Below are 18,180 nucleotides of genomic sequence, written 5' to 3' on the forward strand. Positions count from 1 at the left end.
GGCCGGCCTGAACCTTCTATATCCGACGGCCACTTTAGACACTGTTGAACAATTACTTCTCGTTTTGAATGTCCTTCGGTTGGAGGCACCAAGGGCAGCTCTACAATCGTTCTGCTTCTTCAGCGAGGGTGTTCCAACACTGTTGTTCTTCTGCTTGCTTGTTCTACTGCTACTGCTCTGGCAATAGTTTATGGAGGAACCCAAAGGATATGATATCTCATCCTTTCTCTTTAAACCGGATGTGGTGCCACTGAGGGGTTAGTCCACTCCTTTGGTCTGAAAGTATTATCCTTTGCTGATGACACACAGCTGTTCCTTAGGCTGAACAGGGATTCTGACAATTCCATCAGCCGTCTGAGGGTGTGCTTGACAGTCATTTACTTCCTGATGACTACTAAATGTATAAATATGAATAGAGTTCATACTGAAGTTCTTCTCATTGCTAGAGGACTCTCACAGGAAAGCCAGAGCTTTGTCCCACACCAGTTGAGCCTGACTAAGTTAAAAAACTTGGAAGTACATTTGACAGCGAGGTCTGATTTCTTCCTCAAATACAAAAAACTTTTGGTCTTCTTGAGTTTTACAACAAGATTACTGGAAGGATTCAACAAAACTACTACCTACTCCTAAAAGAGTTGAGGGGGTAAGAGCTTCTTTTTCTCTCTTGGCTGGACTACCTACCTCAGCTTGTGGAAGGCTGCACGGGGAAGACAGCTACACTTTCAGAATATGCTGTTCAGAATATGCTGGCAAGGATAGAGTTAGGGTGCAGAACTATCATCATGTCCTATCACTGCCTCCTTGATGAAAAACAGGTCAACTTTAAACTCCTCTGCCTCAATCATCAGACGCCTTAAAAAGTACACAGGGGGTTTGTAAGACGTGTTAGTGCCCGCACAATACTCCTACATGAAGTCTAAGACCCATCGCCTGGGTCCTAAATCATATTCCTCACTTCCAGAGGGCTGGATAGGGGTGGAAACCTTCAGTGAACTGAGGCTTCACCTCTTGTCCTCGCTTACAGAGGGTTGGATGAGGGTGAAGGACCTTCAGTGATATGAGGTTTCAACTATTGTCCTCGCTTCCAGAGGGCTGGATGAGGGTGAAGGACCTTCAGTGATATGAGGTTTCAACTATTGTCCTTGCTTCCAGAGGGCTGGATGAGGGTGAAGGACCTTCAGTGATATGAGGTTTCAACTATTGTCCTCGCTTCCAGAGGGTTGGATGAGGGTGAAGGACCTTCAGTGACCTGAGGCATCACCTATTGTCCTTGCTTCCAGAGGGCTGGATGAGGGTGAAGGACCTTCAGTGATATGAGGTTTCAACTATTGTCCTCGCTTCCAGAGGGTTGGATGAGGGTGAAGGACCTTCAGTGACCTGAGGCATCACCTATTGTCCTTGCTTCCAGAGGGCTGGATGAGGGTGAAGGACCTTCAGTGATATGAGGTTTCACCTATTGTCCTCGCTTCCAGAGGGTTGGATGAGGGTGAAGGACCTTCAGTGACCTGAGGCATCACCTATTGTCCTTGCTTCCAGAGGGCTGGATGAGGGTGAAGGACCTTCAGTGACCTGAGGCATCACCTATTGTCCTTGCTTCCAGAGGGCTGGATGAGGGTGAAGGACCTTCAGTGATATGAGGTTTCACCTATTGTCCTCGCTTCCAGAGGGTTGGATGAGGGTGAAGGACCTTCAGTGACCTGAGGCATCACCTATTGTCCTTGCTTCCAGAGGGCTGGATGAGGGTGAAGGACCTTCAGTGACCTGAGGCATCACCTATTGTCCTTGCTTCCAGAGGGCTGGATGAGGGTGAAGGACCTTCAGTGACCTGAGGCATCACCTATTGTCCTCGCTTCCAGAGGGTTGGATGAGGGTGAAGGACCTTCAGTGACCTGAGGCATCACCTATTGTCCTTGCTTCCAGAGGGCTGGATGAGGGTGAAGGACCTTCAGTGATATGAGGTTTCACCTATTGTCCTCGCTTCCAGAGGGCTGGATGAGGGTGGAGGACCTTCAGTGATATGATGTTTCACCTATTGCCCTTGCTTCCAGAGGGCTGGATGAGAGTGGAGGACCTTCAGTGAACTGAGGCTTCACCTCTTGTCCTCGCTTACAGAGGGTTGGATGATGGTGAAGGACCTTCAGTGACCTGAGGTTTCAACTATTGTCCTCGCTTCCAGAGGGCTGGATGAGGGTGAAGGACCTTCAGTGATATGAGGTTTCACCTATTGTCCTCGCTTCCAGAGGGTTGGATGAGGGTGAAGGACCTTCAGTGACCTGAGGCATCACCTATTGTCCTCGCTTCCAGAGGGCTGGATGAGGGTGGAGGACCTTCAGTGATGTGAGGTTTCAACTATTGCCCTCGCTTACAGAGGGTTGGATGAGGGTGAAGGACCTTCAGTGACCTGAGGCATCACCTATTGTCCTTGCTTCCAGAGGGCTGGATGAGGGTGAAGGACCTTCAGTGACCTGAGGGATCACCTATTGTCCTCGCTTCCAGAGGGTTGGATGAGGGTGAAGGACCTTCAGTGATATGAGGTTTCACCTATTGTCCTCGCTTCCAGAGGGTTGGATGAGGGTGAAGGACCTTCAGTGACCTGAGGCATCACCTATTGTCCTCGCTTCCAGAGGGCTGGATGAGGGTGGAGGACCTTCAGTGATATGAGGTTTCAACTATTGCCCTCGCTTACAGAGGGTTGGATGAGGGTGAAGGACCTTCAGTGACCTGAGGTTTCAACTATTGTCCTTGCTTCCAGAGGGCTGGATGAGGGTGAAGGACCTTCAGTGACCTGAGGGATCACCTATTGTCCTCGCTTCCAGAGGGTTGGATGAGGGTGGAGGACCTTCAGTGACCTGAGGCATCACCTATTGTCCTTGCTTCCAGAGGGCTGGATGAGGGTGAAGGACCTTCAGTGATATGAGGTTTCACCTATTGTCCTCGCTTCCAGAGGGTTGGATGAGGGTGAAGGACTTTCAGTGACCTGAGGCATCACCTATTGTCCTTGCTTCCAGAGGGCTGGATGAGGGTGAAGGACCTTCAGTGACCTGAGGCATCACCTATTGTCCTTGCTTCCAGAGGGCTGGATGAGGGTGAAGGACCTTCAGTGATATGAGGTTTCACCTATTGTCCTCGCTTCCAGAGGGTTGGATGAGGGTGAAGGACCTTCAGTGACCTGAGGCATCACCTATTGTCCTTGCTTCCAGAGGGCTGGATGAGGGTGAAGGACCTTCAGTGACCTGAGGCATCACCTATTGTCCTTGCTTCCAGAGGGCTGGATGAGGGTGAAGGACCTTCAGTGACCTGAGGCATCACCTATTGTCCTCGCTTCCAGAGGGTTGGATGAGGGTGAAGGACCTTCAGTGACCTGAGGCATCACCTATTGTCCTTGCTTCCAGAGGGCTGGATGAGGGTGAAGGACCTTCAGTGATATGAGGTTTCACCTATTGTCCTCGCTTCCAGAGGGCTGGATGAGGGTGGAGGACCTTCAGTGATATGATGTTTCACCTATTGCCCTTGCTTCCAGAGGGCTGGATGAGAGTGGAGGACCTTCAGTGAACTGAGGCTTCACCTCTTGTCCTCGCTTACAGAGGGTTGGATGATGGTGAAGGACCTTCAGTGACCTGAGGTTTCAACTATTGTCCTCGCTTCCAGAGGGCTGGATGAGGGTGAAGGACCTTCAGTGATATGAGGTTTCACCTATTGTCCTCGCTTCCAGAGGGTTGGATGAGGGTGAAGGACCTTCAGTGACCTGAGGCATCACCTATTGTCCTCGCTTCCAGAGGGCTGGATGAGGGTGGAGGACCTTCAGTGATGTGAGGTTTCAACTATTGCCCTCGCTTACAGAGGGTTGGATGAGGGTGAAGGACCTTCAGTGACCTGAGGCATCACCTATTGTCCTTGCTTCCAGAGGGCTGGATGAGGGTGAAGGACCTTCAGTGACCTGAGGCATCACCTATTGTCCTTGCTTCCAGAGGGCTGGATGAGGGTGAAGGACCTTCAGTGATATGAGGTTTCACCTATTGTCCTCGCTTCCAGAGGGTTGGATGAGGGTGAAGGACCTTCAGTGACCTGAGGCATCACCTATTGTCCTTGCTTCCAGAGGGCTGGATGAGGGTGAAGGACCTTCAGTGACCTGAGGCATCACCTATTGTCCTTGCTTCCAGAGGGCTGGATGAGGGTGAAGGACCTTCAGTGACCTGAGGCATCACCTATTGTCCTCGCTTCCAGAGGGTTGGATGAGGGTGAAGGACCTTCAGTGACCTGAGGCATCACCTATTGTCCTTGCTTCCAGAGGGCTGGATGAGGGTGAAGGACCTTCAGTGATATGAGGTTTCACCTATTGTCCTCGCTTCCAGAGGGCTGGATGAGGGTGGAGGACCTTCAGTGATATGATGTTTCACCTATTGCCCTTGCTTCCAGAGGGCTGGATGAGAGTGGAGGACCTTCAGTGAACTGAGGCTTCACCTCTTGTCCTCGCTTACAGAGGGTTGGATGATGGTGAAGGACCTTCAGTGACCTGAGGTTTCAACTATTGTCCTCGCTTCCAGAGGGCTGGATGAGGGTGAAGGACCTTCAGTGATATGAGGTTTCACCTATTGTCCTCGCTTCCAGAGGGTTGGATGAGGGTGAAGGACCTTCAGTGACCTGAGGCATCACCTATTGTCCTCGCTTCCAGAGGGCTGGATGAGGGTGGAGGACCTTCAGTGATGTGAGGTTTCAACTATTGCCCTCGCTTACAGAGGGTTGGATGAGGGTGAAGGACCTTCAGTGACCTGAGGTTTCAACTATTGTCCTTGCTTCCAGAGGGCTGGATGAGGGTGAAGGACCTTCAGTGACCTGAGGGATCACCTATTGTCCTCGCTTCCAGAGGGTTGGATGAGGGTGAAGGACCTTCAGTGATATGAGGTTTCACCTATTGTCCTCGCTTCCAGAGGGTTGGATGAGGGTGAAGGACCTTCAGTGACCTGAGGCATCACCTATTGTCCTCGCTTCCAGAGGGCTGGATGAGGGTGGAGGACCTTCAGTGATATGAGGTTTCAACTATTGCCCTCGCTTACAGAGGGTTGGATGAGGGTGAAGGACCTTCAGTGACCTGAGGTTTCAACTATTGTCCTTGCTTCCAGAGGGCTGGATGAGGGTGAAGGACCTTCAGTGACCTGAGGGATCACCTATTGTCCTCGCTTCCAGAGGGTTGGATGAGGGTGGAGGACCTTCAGTGATATGAGGTTTCAACTATTGTCCTCGCTTCCAGAGGGCTGGATGAGGGTGAAGGACCTTCAGTGATATGATGTTTCACCTATTGTTCTCGCTTCCAGATGGCTGGATGGGGGTGGAGGACCTTCAGTGACCTGAGGTTTCAACTATTGTCCTCGCTTCCAGAGGGCTGGATGAGGGTGAAGGACCTTCAGTGACCTGAGGCATCACCTATTGTCCTCGCTTCCAGAGGGTTGGATGAGGGTGGAGGACCTTCAGTGATATGAGGTTTCAACTATTGTCCTCGCTTCCAGAGGGCTGGATGAGGGTGAAGGACCTTCAGTGATATGAGGTTTCACCTATTGTCCTTGCTTCCAGAGGGTTGGATGGGGGTGGAGGACCTTCAGTGATATGAGGTTTCAACTATTGCCCTCGCTTCCAGAGGGCTGGATGAGGGTGGAGGACCTTCAGTGAGTGCAGGTATCACAAACTGAATTTCTTCTTTGTGTCCCTCGACTCAACCCTTCCCTCATTAAAGTCATAGTGGCTCCAGGAACGACTTGACAACATTCTTATTCCGCTGATGTGATGTTCTGTTAGAATTAAAACAGGCAGACAAAGTACAAGCTATCAGTCAATTCTTGGTTCCCCCAGTGCTATGATCACTGTGTCAAACGTACGCTCTGCTGGTAACGTGTTACTACAGCTCCCGGGAACTGGATCAAGTTTGTTGTTGCTTTGGTGACGGTGGCCAGCTGGGCTTGAAGGATCGTGTGGTTTGTGGGTCTCTCACTGCTTTGAGGCCACCGCCAGCAAGGACTTCTGTCAGCGGTGCCTTGTGCAGATCTTCCTTCCAGGCAGTTCAAAGGTCGGGTGAGGTACAACTGGCCTAGGTCAACTTCTTTAACGCAATTCAACTGGTCAAGCCACAGGGCTCAAGCTGTGAGATGAAGGACAATCTGGATTTTCCTAGCTCCGTGGAAAATTGAGACAGTTCTACCGCATCCACCACATACTGCAAGACTACATGAGCTGAAGCTAGAAATACAATTCCAAGGATGAATTCACCCACTCTTTCCGAACATCCCCTTGAAAATGGCAACTAGTGAACATACCTACGGTACCAGCACAGTGCAGAGAGCTTTTCAAGAACCTCGAGGTACATTGACTTTCTCTATATGTTGTAACAGAAGATTTTGATCCTTGGTAACATCAATGCTCTTTGGACAAGGTCATACATTTTGCAATAAGAATCAAATTAATCCTGCCCAGACACACACCCTCAAGTCAATATTGCATGAAGTTTAGCGGTCTTAGTCCTCAGCAAGCCCTCTGCAAATTGCTGAAATTTTCTTAGACCTCCTGGACAGCTGTGACAACACACAGACCAACTAAACACCCTCCAGGAGCTACCAAACTATCTACCAGCACTTGGTAGTCCAATCGAGACTCCAATCTTTAAAGCCATCTACCAGCATCCAGACTCAAATCTTTCAACGTTCTCTGTTACCATCTTTGGAACTGCCTGTCTCTGAGATTCGTGGAAGCTCCACGCTCAAAGTTAGTTCGTAAAATCCCAATAGACTGGAAGACAAGAAAAAACAATGACACACCGCACAGAACTGTATATTATTCAACCATTTTTTCATAACATGTACCATTGTCTCACTTCTGTTGTTTCAACATGGACGTTTTGCTGTCTGTTTATCACAACAGCTCCTTTATTTAAAACCTCACTTACCAGTTTGTTTTACATTATACCTACCTAGCTGTTACTATGTTGGACTTGGCTCTTTTCCCCCAAAAATGCTCGCTTTTCGCCCCCCTAATTTAAGGATGTCTCCCCCATGGTAAAGGTTACTGTAAAAGCCATGTGTGGTGTGAGACGCCATGTTAATGTGATAATGTGATGCAATGGTGTGCACGTATTTTCCCCCCCATTGTGTAAAATATACCCTGATGAAATGTCGCATTTAAGATGGATGCCATGGCTGTGGGTTGTGCCACCTGATTGCAGTCTAGTCGTTAGGTACCCAGCCATCCCTGCTTTTGGAGGGAAAGCCTGGCACCCAGGGTGCTCTACTCCTCCCCCTGAGCCAGTTTAAACCAGTTTGCCTGAGAATTCTAGAAGGTTCTGGCACTGTCTGGTAGGTGGGGTGTGGGGGTTATAAATAAGGGGAATGTGCTACCATGTGCAGAGACAGAGCTGGGACAGGAACGTGAGGGGACCTGCTGCCAGGGGAGACCACCACTTGGGCCTGTGTGCTGGACCCTGCACCCATCTATCACCCCTCTACTGTCCCCAGGGCTAGTGGAAGCCCCACTTCAGGAGTTTAGACTGCTGTTCAGGAGGAGGGCCACGCTGCAGTGGAGGATGGTGTCAGCCTACCGCCCTGTTTTGATGAAGCCCCCACTGGCTGTTGACCTGGCCCAGTAGTGCCTACTGCTCTGTCCCCCGGCCCCCTGAAGAAGGAGAGCCCTCCTAGGTCCCTGAAGTGCCGGGAACCTGCGCCACGCAAGCGCTGCGCCCAGAAGCGCCTAGAAGGGAAGGAGCATCTTGGACCCCCCTAGGAGGTGAGGAGTGTTACCCTGGGGCTTGCTGCTGGGACTGTCCGCCCCCCCTTGCGCTACAATCCTAAAGCACCGTGCCTAGAAGAAGCATTGTGGGACGGGGGAGTTGCTGCCTGTGGTGCACCTTTCAATCGCTATACTGTCTGGCACTGCAAGAAGCATTCAGCCTCCAAGCGCTGGGGCTGGAGAAGCTGCCTGCCCCCTAAGCGCCACAATCCTAAGCGCTGTGTGTGTGGAAGCGCTATTATTTCCCAGAGCGCCGTGACCGGGACTGCCTTGCTGCCCTTCTAAGCGATGTTGCCCCCTTCATAGCGCTGTACCCAAGTCGCGCTGCAGGCCCTACTCACCGTCGCAGCCTGGGGCCAGGACGAACTGTGGGCTCAAAAGCACCACGGGTGGCTACCCCGCGTGTAGCGCGAACAACTACCCCCGCTTCATAAATAATTAATCAGGGGGTGCCTACCCCGCACTGGCGCCGAAGCCGAACTCACCACTGCAGCCCCTTGGGCCGTCTGAAGAAGCGCTGTGCCTGGGATCACCGCCCCGACCTCGGGGTCGCTGATCAAGGGAGTGCAGCTAGTGACTGGACTCTCGCAGCGGCCCCCGGAGCCAGGAGAGGGCCGCCGCGGCATTGAGGAAACTGGGCTGACCCTCGCAGAAGCCGGGACAGGCGGCATCACGTGGCTGGGGGCGCCGGTGACGGCACCGGCCGCGCCCCCCAGCCACCGCACACAGATTGGCTGTTGACGGCACACCCCCTGGAAGTCGCGTGCCGATTGGCTGAGAGGCAGGAAAGAAGCCGGAAAAGAAGCTGACCCTAAGCCCCGGGTCCCCGTGAGGGAGGGGGAACCCGGGTGAAGCCGGAAGTGTGCGGCGATGTTGCGGGGCTCCCGGAATCTCTAGGGAGCCCCGTGGAGAGCGACCGGAGCGGGAGCCAACCCCGCCGGTCTGTGCCCCACAAGAGGAAGCCGCCGGAACGAGCCGAAGTGCTGTTGGGGCCCTGCAGTGGATGGAGAGTCCTGAGTGCTGCCGCGAGTCCAGCGCTGTGCTGCAGGGGCCTGAGTGAGGCCTCGTGGGCCCCGTGTGGCCCGCATAGATCCCAGGAGCTCCATCTTTAAATGGCTGGCCGATGCACAGCTTACGTGCAACGAGCAAAAATCTTAGATCTTGCTTTATGGCAAGTTTCCCGCTGACTTCCGCGAGCAGCTGTGGCCACCTGACTCCCCGCTTCCCCTCTCGTCGGGACAGCCCGTCAAAAATCTGGGACTGTGGTTTGACGAGAGTCTTTCTTTTACAACTCACATCAAGAATCTGGCAGGATGTTGTTTCGGCCTCCCTAAGACTCTGAGGACTTTCTTTCCGCTTCTCCCTCAAGCGGCAAGAGAATCTGTTACATGTGCCCTGATTGTGTACTAGAAGAATCTGATGTATACCATGCAATAACACAGGCCAGGCACTAGGGAAATCTGAAGCAAACAATGCAATAACAAGGGCCAGGCACTAGGAGAAAGTGACGCAAACAATGCAATAACACAGGTCAGGAACTAGGAGAATCTGATGCAAACAATGCAATAACACAGACCAGGCACTAGGAGAACCTGGTGCAAACAAGGCAAAAACACAGGCCAGGCACTAGGGGGATCTGATGGACACAATGCAATAACACAGACCAGGCACTAGGAGAACCTGATGCAAACAAGGCAAAAACACAGGCCAGGCACTAGGGAAATCTTATGAAAATTTTGCAATAACACAGGCAGTGTACTAGGAGAATCTGATGCAAACTATGGAATAACACAGGCCAGGCACTAAGATAATGTGACACAAACAATGCAATAACACAGGCCAGGCACTATCAGAATGTGACGCAAACAATGCAATAACACAGGCCAGGCACTATCAGAATGTGACGCAAACAATGCAATAACACAGGCCAGGCACTAGGAGAATCTGATTCAAACAATGCAATAACACAGGCCTGGCACGAGGAGAATCTGATTTAAACAATGCAATAACACAGACCAGGCACTAAGAGAATCTGTTTCAAACAACGCAATAACACAGACCAGACACTAGGAAAATCTGATACAAACAATGCTGTTAGAACCCGGAGTCTCTAATTGGTAACAGTATGAACCTTTGTCAAGTGTTGACCCTTTGTTTACGTCAGGGCAAGGGAGTTTACACACTGTAGATAACCCCTGCTAACCCCCTTGGTAGCTTGGCACGAGCAGACAGGCTTATCTCAGAGGCAGTGTGTTAAGCATTTCTGAACACATACAGTAATATAGATGAACCACTACAAACGGACACCACACCGATGATGTATTAAAAATAGATAAGCTTTATATAATTAACACAAGACCTTAACGGCAAAAATCCACAGTACGAATATGCTTTAGGGTTTACTCAAAAATAGGTTCTTAGTTTTAAGTGTCTCTGGCAACAGATAATACCAACAGGAGTTATCGCTTCAATGCACAAAAGAGTTCTCAGGGTACAGTCTGCCTGCGAGGAGCACAGCATCGGGCCCGGAGTCACAACTAGACTCTCACGGAATAGTACCTTTCAGAAAACAAACAAAGGCTGGCTTGAGTTGCAGAGTTCCTCTGTAGCGGCTGAAACAGCAGTTCCAGCTTTGCTCAAACAGAGGAGGAGAAGGCAGAGGGTCCTTTGCCTGGTCAAACTCAGTTTCAGGTGCATTCTACCAGTGTGTGTCTTCTTCCTTTGTCGGGGTGAGCCAGGGTCTTCAGACTCACCCCAGGAAGTGGACCCAAAGTTGTATTCAGACCCAGGTGCCTACTCCTCCGACCACTCTCAGGACAATCAGTCAAGTGCTGTCGCGCCCTACCTCCTGGAGTCCCCCAGCCCTGTCACTCACAAACCCAGACACACAATAAGCAAGCTAGCAGAAGCAGGCTGGATAGTTAGGCAAGAAAATACCGTCTTTCTAAAAGTGGTATTTTCAAACACAGAATGGTAAAACCAACTTTTCTAAAAGATGCATCTTATCATTCTGAGTTCAGGCATTCTAAACTCGACTCTCCACCTGGTTCCCTGAGTCAGTTAGAATTGTAGGATGCTATAACCAAACTGCTCATTCTGGCCTATGGGGAACAGGTTGCCTTACAATAGTGAAATAGTGAAAAACGCGCTCAGGGTGATTCACTACTAGGTCATACTACACACTCCAGGGCATGACCAGCCATCTACATACAACGCACCCTGCCCGCAGGTCTTCATTAGGTGTGACCAACATGCAGTGAAGTGAAGGTTCACAGACCGGTGAGTGGTTGCACTCGCCGAGTCACACAGCAGCCCCAGGCTGCATACGGCACTCCACAGTGGCAGGCCTGAGTCATACTTTACGAGTTGCTCTGGCGGGTGGCACAATTGGTGCTGCAAGTCCACCAGCAGATTTGATTTACAAGCCCGGGCATCCCTGTGCACAATACTAAGGCCTGACAGTAGATAAAATACACCAATCATGGAATCTCCAACACCAGAACACCAAGATTCCAAGGAGCACTTGCACTGCAGCACTGAATCGCAGTGGCGCAGTGCCCAAAGCGTCTAAACCAGCAAACATCAAAAACAGAGGAGGCAATCCATCAAAAAGAGGTAGGGAGACCCACGTCAATGGTACTAGGTCTAACAAATGCAATAACACAGGCCGTGTAATAGAAGAATCTGATGCAAACAATGCAATAACACAGGTAAGACACTAGGAGAATTTCATGCGAACAATGCAAAAACAGAGACCAGGCACTAGGAGAATCTGATGCAAACAATGCAATAACACAGGCCGGGCTCGAGGAGAGTCTGTCGCAAACAATGCAATAACACGGGCCAGCCACTAGGAGAATCTGATGCAAACAATGCAGTAACTCAGGCCTGCCACTAGGAGAATGTGCCGCAAACAATGTAATAACACGGGCCAGGCACTAGGAGAATCGGACGCAAACAATGCAATAACAAGGGCCAGGCACTAGGAGGATCTGATGCAAACAATGTAATAACACAGGCCAGGCACTAGGAGAATCGGACGCAAACAATGCAATAACAGGGGCCAGGCACTAGGAGGATCTGACGCAAACAATGCAATAACAGAGGCCGGGCTCGAGGAGAATCTGATGCAAACAATGCAATAACAAGGGTCAGGCACTAGGAGGATCTGACGCAACCAATGCAATAACACAGGCCGGGCTCGAGGAGAATCTGACGCAAACAATGCAACAACACGGGCCAGGCTCGAGGAGAATCTGATGCAAACAATGCAATAACACGGGCCAGGCACTAGGAGGATCTGACGCAAACAATGTAATTTCCGGTGCAGAGGCTAGCTCTGTATATTATAGGTACAGATTCAAACCAAGTCATGGTCTCTTTACATAGTTTAAGCCAACATGTTTTCTGCTCCACGACTGTTGGTCTTACAGACTCTATTGTGATGGGCATTAGGTGGGACGTGGCATTAGTTCAGTGGGTCACAAAGGAGCCTCTGCTCAGGGCTCAAATGGGTTCTTCAGATACCAAGCACTGGAATTGCCGATCTGAGCTCTTCTGTGAAATGACGTCCGTCACACCCTCTTCCATCGCCACGCGAGGTGCAACAGGCAGGATTCTACAATAAGCCAAACCAGAGGCCCTTTCTTGAATGTGCCTTTCAACCAGTCTCCAATCAGCAAGGGAGCTTTTTTGTAATTTGCATCAGTCGCCAACAAGAAAAGAGGATCTTTTTGTTTCACCTCTGCCGGCTTCCTGCTCTGACGTGGAGACAAATGGGATGGAACAGGCTACAGGAGGCCGGATGTGTATTCCACCCTATGCCAGACATCCAGTGAACAACAAGGGGTTCCTCGGGGAAGCTACCAGGGGCTGCTTTCTGAAGCAGGCCATGTGCACAGAGACTGACCCTCATGTAGGGACTAATCAAATGTCCTCTTCCTCTCAGACGTTCACAAGATAAACAAGTTTCTGGGTCACACAGATTGAAGCATTCAGCACCGGTGAGTTTGGAAACCTTTGGTGGAATTATAGTGAATCAGCCTAGTTTATAGAAGGGAATATATGCAAAGTGAATCTCCATAAACTATCAGTTGGTAATAGTCTGTGTAACAGAAAGGCTGGATTTCATAATGAATCTAGATCTAACCGAGATTATTCATGTCCTTGGTTCCCTTCCACTGTCAGTAAAAAGCAGCGCCAGGTGCAGAGGTTACTTCTGCAAAGGCCTCCTCAAAGGGAAGTAAAGTCAAAAGTAGTGCAGAGTAGCAATGTTGACCTCTGCAATCCTTACAGTGACAGTAAAATACAGTGCAATGTGCACAGATTCCCTTGTTTAATTAAAACCCATGGGTGTCAGTAATAATTGGTGCAGTTTATAAATGTTTCTACAGTAAATGCCCCTTGTAGTGTGAGTAAACGCAGTCAACAGATATTCTCTACTCTAAACACTCCGAGTAAACTGTGAGTAAACATCCATGCACCTTACAGATCGATAAGTACCCCTTATAATACAGTGAAAAGCAGTGCTTTGGACACAGATTTCCTCTTTTGTAAACACCCCTCATTGTGTTTTCCTCTGTAAATGTCCCTGGTAGTGTAATACACAGCGGTGCACTGCACACAGCTTTCCTCCTGCTACTGCCCCTCATAGTATGGGTAAAAGCAGTGCAGTACTAACAGATTCTCTCTTTAAAGGCCCCTCATAGTGTCATTAAACAGCAGCACAGTATGTACAGAGTTTCTCTTTTGGGTGCCGCTCACAGAGGGTTGCTGGCCTGAAGGGACGACGTGGGACCTGTGCGCTTTGCTAGCGCTTGTGAATTCGTGTGGGGCTACTTCAGGGGAAAGACTGCACCACACGTCGAGGGACTGCGAGGACCAGCAGTCTCTGTGCTCACCAGCTGCTGCCTCTTCCCTCGGCGTTCCCGCCCCCCTGCCTGGAGTGTTTAAATCTCGCTCCTAATCCCGCGACGCGGGACGCGGGCGGGACATAGCCCGGGGCGAAGCCCGGGCAAAGGGCAGGCCCTCCACGGCCCTCAAAGGCCAGAAAAGGACGGGACGGGCCACCCCCCTTGGTTGCCACATTGTAGGCGTACTATATAGTAGGTAAAGACCCCCTTTAAGTATTCTGTTTTCCTTTTTGTGGACTCTTTCATATATCAGGGTCCTACATTCCAATACCACCATGACCTCCAAGGGGGACCATTCTACCTACGAAGCCGGTACTGGGCAAACGTGCTCCCTGTTAGATGAGTTGAACCTCCTTTGCAAAACCACATATGCCTCATTGGCTACTCCCCCTCCGCTTAAAATGTTAGTTTACTTTCACACAAGGCTACACTTCTAGATCCCCCCATATTTGTTAATAAACCCTGTAGTCCGAACACACAAAGCATTGAGTTCCCTCAGATCCCATCCACAAAAAGGAAAAATATTGATGTCAATCAAGGTGGAAATAACCCTAAAATCCAAAAACTGTGTCCATCCACTGCTAACTCCCCAATGATTCCTCCGTTTGCGGAGTTTCCAGAAGCTATAACACCCCCTTCCCAACTGCAAATACTACCCATTATCGAACAACTGCTTAGTTCCATGATAGCACCCTTACTAGAAAAAATGAACTTGTTATGGGAACGGCTTTCTGAGATAGAGAAAGCCATTATGTTAAATCCACTGGTTGGCAAACACAGTGCTACACCCAATCACCCTAAGACATCTCCTACACATCTAGGCTCAAAACCACTTGTGCAGGATAAAAGGCATCAAACAAAACCCGCTGGCCCTACTGCTTCAGGGCAACAAACACCTAAATTCCCCACTAAAGTTCCCCCCCCCACAGCTGACCGCACCGAGAGTAGGTCATAATAAAATTAATTCTATCCATTTACCTCCGGAAGCGTGCATGTGTGCATCCTTGCGGGTGTACCTACTCTCCCACCGGGAAAAATTGAGTGACAATATGATTTAGTCAATAAAACCAAATTCTGGCTGTCAAAAAATAGACCACTGCCTCCTAATCTATACAGAGTAATAAGGAGTGTTAGAAGGGTTGGTTGGCTGGGCTACCTTCCCAAAGACGTTGCGGGGGACCTGGTACTCGTGAGATTTAGGGACCGAAACATTGTCCCTTATTTGAAAACCTGCCCGCCTCGAGTAAGAGACGGCCCAATATCAATATGGGACTTACATGACTTTTACCCCATAATCCCGTGTTTTCCCCCCTGAAAACCTGGACATGTAACAAAGGCCAATCATGAACTCCTGTGTTTAAACCACAAACTCCTTTGATACTGCCATAACCTTGGAGCGGAAAATAATTTTTTATGTCAGGGACCCTTCCTTACTGTACTCTGGTCATTTAAAATGTTTTTATTTAGATTGTAAATTGTATTTATCATGAACTTTTATGGTTTTGTATCTCAAAAACCGAATAAAGTATATTTGATAGGTACCCCTTATAATACAGTGAAAAGCAGTGCTTGGGACACAGATTTCCTCTTTTGTAAACACCCCTCATCTGTAAATGTCCCTGGTAGTGTAATACACAGCAGTGCACTACACACAGCTTTCCTCCTGTTACTGCCCCTCACAGTATGGGTAAAAGCAGTGCAGTACTGACAGATTCTCTCTTTAAAGGCACCTCAAAGTGTGAGTGAACTGCCGGGCAGAGTGTACCGAGTTTCTCTTTTGTAACCACCCCTCACTCTGCTGTAAAATAGATTTCCTCCTGTGGTCCTAACACTGCTTCGAGTGCAGTTAGAAAATAGTGCAGGGCTCAGATTTCCTGTAAATGCCCCTGGTGATGTTGTAAAGAAGAAAGCAACGCGCACAGGTCATCGCTTCTGAAAATACCACAGTTAGGGGCCGCCCTTGAAGCGTTATCTGTCCCAGTGACGGGTCCTTGGGTGGAGAGTGGGTGTTCCCACGCATCGCCCCATAGATTTTGCCGCATTCCCAGATTCACCAACACTGGCAGACCTGGGAGTGCGTCCAAATGGAAAGGTGTAACGAGGATAAATATCTTTATTTCTCCTTCTTCCTTGCTTCTATGTGTGCTGGATTCTGCAGCACACATGGAAAGAGGAAAACGCTTCAGGGGATTGCTTTTGTGCAAGAAGGTGCCCCTTTCTGCACAAAAACAATCCGGTTTACAAGGCACGCGCACTTGCACCATGGTGCAGGGGTGCCGGCTTTGGCGCTAGGAGCACATTGAGCGCCAGCGCAGGGAAAACAGGACTGCGCTGTAGAGTGTTAGATACAGCGCATTCCTGCCCTTTCCCTATCACGCAGCGCAGCTAGATGACTTGCTGAGCTGCGCTGCGTGCCCCTAAGTTTAGTAGAAGGAAGTGCAGTATGGACAGATTTATCACACTGAAGAGTAAAGAGCAGTGCACGTGCTGAGAGTTTCTCTTCTTTAAACGCCCCTCGGACTGCAGTAAAAAGTGATTCCGTTTGCAGACCACAGATGGGCTCTGAGCACCCGGCACAGAGTAGTAAAAGGAGTCTACACAGATTTCCTCTTTTATTTTAAATACCACTCACAGTGTAATAAAAAGCAGTAGTGCGCACACTAGCTTTACTCAAGATGCAGTGCAGTGTGCATAGATTCCCCCTTAAAAAAAATGATGACCACAAAACCACCAGGACAAGAAGGAGCTCCCCCTCTCGTCTCCCCCCAAAACGTCCCCAGATAGATGAGCCCAGCTCAGTCGAGCTCCTGGCAGTGATTTTTCATAGTTCCATAAGATGCAGTGCAGTGACAAAGATACCTTTCAGTGTAGTAAGATAGATACAGTGTAGAGCACACATTACTCACAGTGCAGTAAGATGCAGTACAGAGTGTAAAGATTCCTCATAGTGCAGTAAGATGCAGTGCACAGATCCCCTTTTTATCACAAATGATGCCCACAAACACACCCAGAGTTGGGAGTAAAGCCCCCCAGGCACTCCCCGATAGAGATGCACAGCCCCCCCCTCCGGGCCCCGGATAGAAGACCCCACCTCAGCCCCAGGGGCTCCCGAATAGAAGACCCCAGCTCAGCCCCAGAGGCCCCGGATAGAAGAGCCCAGCTCAGCCCCATGGCCCCCAGATAGAAGAGCATAGCTCAGCCCCAGGGGCCCCGGATAGAAGGGCCCAGCCCTCCCAGAGGCCCCCGGATAGAAGAGCCCAGCTCAGCCCCAGGCGCCCCCCCTGATGGAAGAGCCCAGCTCAGCCCCTGGGGCCCCCGGATAGAAGAGCCCAGCTCACCCCCTGGGCCCCGGATACAAGAGCCCAGCTCAGCCCCAGATACAAGAGCCCAGCTCAGCCCCAGGGGCCCCCGGATAGAAGAGCCCAGCTCAGCCCCAGGGGCCTTGGATAGAAGAGCCCAGCTCAGCCCCAGGGGGCCCTGGATAGAGGAGGCCAGCTCAGCCCAGGGACCCCCGGATAGAAGAGCCCAACTCAGCCCCAGGGGTTCCGGATAGAAGAGCCCAGCTCAGCCCCAGGGGCCCCAGATAGAAGAGCCCACCTCAGCTCCAGGTCCCCCCAGATAGAAGAGCATAGCTCAGCCCGGCTCCTGCAGAGATTCACTCCAAGATTATTCAGTCTATTTCTACAAACACAGCAGAAGGTGACGACAATCTCCTACCTGAGCCGAGACCTGAGCAGACGTGTCCAGGCTCTCTCCTCCTCCTGGGGGGGGGGGGGGGGGGGTTCGGGGGGCAGATCTGGGGTCTGAGGGGTCTGAAGATGGAGGTAACTGCACAGACAGGGCTCCTTCCTCATCTGCTGCAGGCTGCATACACGAGGAGAGGCCGGAAGTGATGTCACGCCGCTGCTGGTGCTGTCTCTGCCACTGCTGACCCGGAAGAGGAAACCATTCTCCCTTTCACCCAATGTGCAGATCAGTGGTTTCATCAGCAGGCGAGGAGCGCCCTCTGGTGGCCGCTGACGGAACCGCAGCCTCTAGTCAATTGGAAATGACAGTCTCTATTTCATTAAATATATGAACATTTTGAAACTGCCAGAATTAAACTGGACAGTGTTTTTCTAATTTCCCTGTTTCTGTGGGTAATTCTTTATATTTGGTAGGGCTGTGTATATTCAAACAGCATTCCAAATTAAGTTTAGCATTTCTCTGCGTTGTTTACCTGCTCACTCCCTCCCGTCAAAGGTTCACTTATAAAATAAAGAAAGAAGTAGATTGCAGTCTCAATAAATTCATAAGACAGAACAATCGGGTTTGACTCTCAGAGGTTTCTCCCTCAGTGGATGGTCCCATGGCAGTGAGTGACCGGTGCTGGGTCTGAGGATGGAGAGGGTATTCCAGCACTAACTAATGCCAGACTCCTACATACAGGCTCTTATTAGAGTTACCGCCTTTGGTCATGTTTTAAGGTTTTGCAACGGCCCGGATATTATTTTTCAATAAG

At 50.3% G+C, this 18,180-nt stretch overlaps 1 protein-coding gene across 2 annotated transcripts in view; it reads right to left on the reverse strand.

The window, feature by feature from the left end:
• The window catches only part of LOC147737155 (uncharacterized), a 58,902-nt gene extending 41,240 nt beyond the window's left edge, over positions 1-17,662 (reverse strand). For both annotated transcript variants that reach the window (XM_086967338.1, XM_086967322.1), the window contains exon 1: positions 17,397-17,662. The gene's annotated coding sequence lies outside the window, so the exon portion shown is untranslated. The remainder of the gene's footprint in view (positions 1-17,396) is intronic.
• Between the last annotated feature and the right edge of the window lie 518 nt (positions 17,663-18,180).

This window comes from Lissotriton vulgaris, chromosome 1_1, assembly GCF_964263255.1.
Source record: "Lissotriton vulgaris chromosome 1_1, aLisVul1.2, whole genome shotgun sequence".
Classification (NCBI taxonomy): Eukaryota; Metazoa; Chordata; class Amphibia; order Caudata; family Salamandridae; genus Lissotriton; species Lissotriton vulgaris.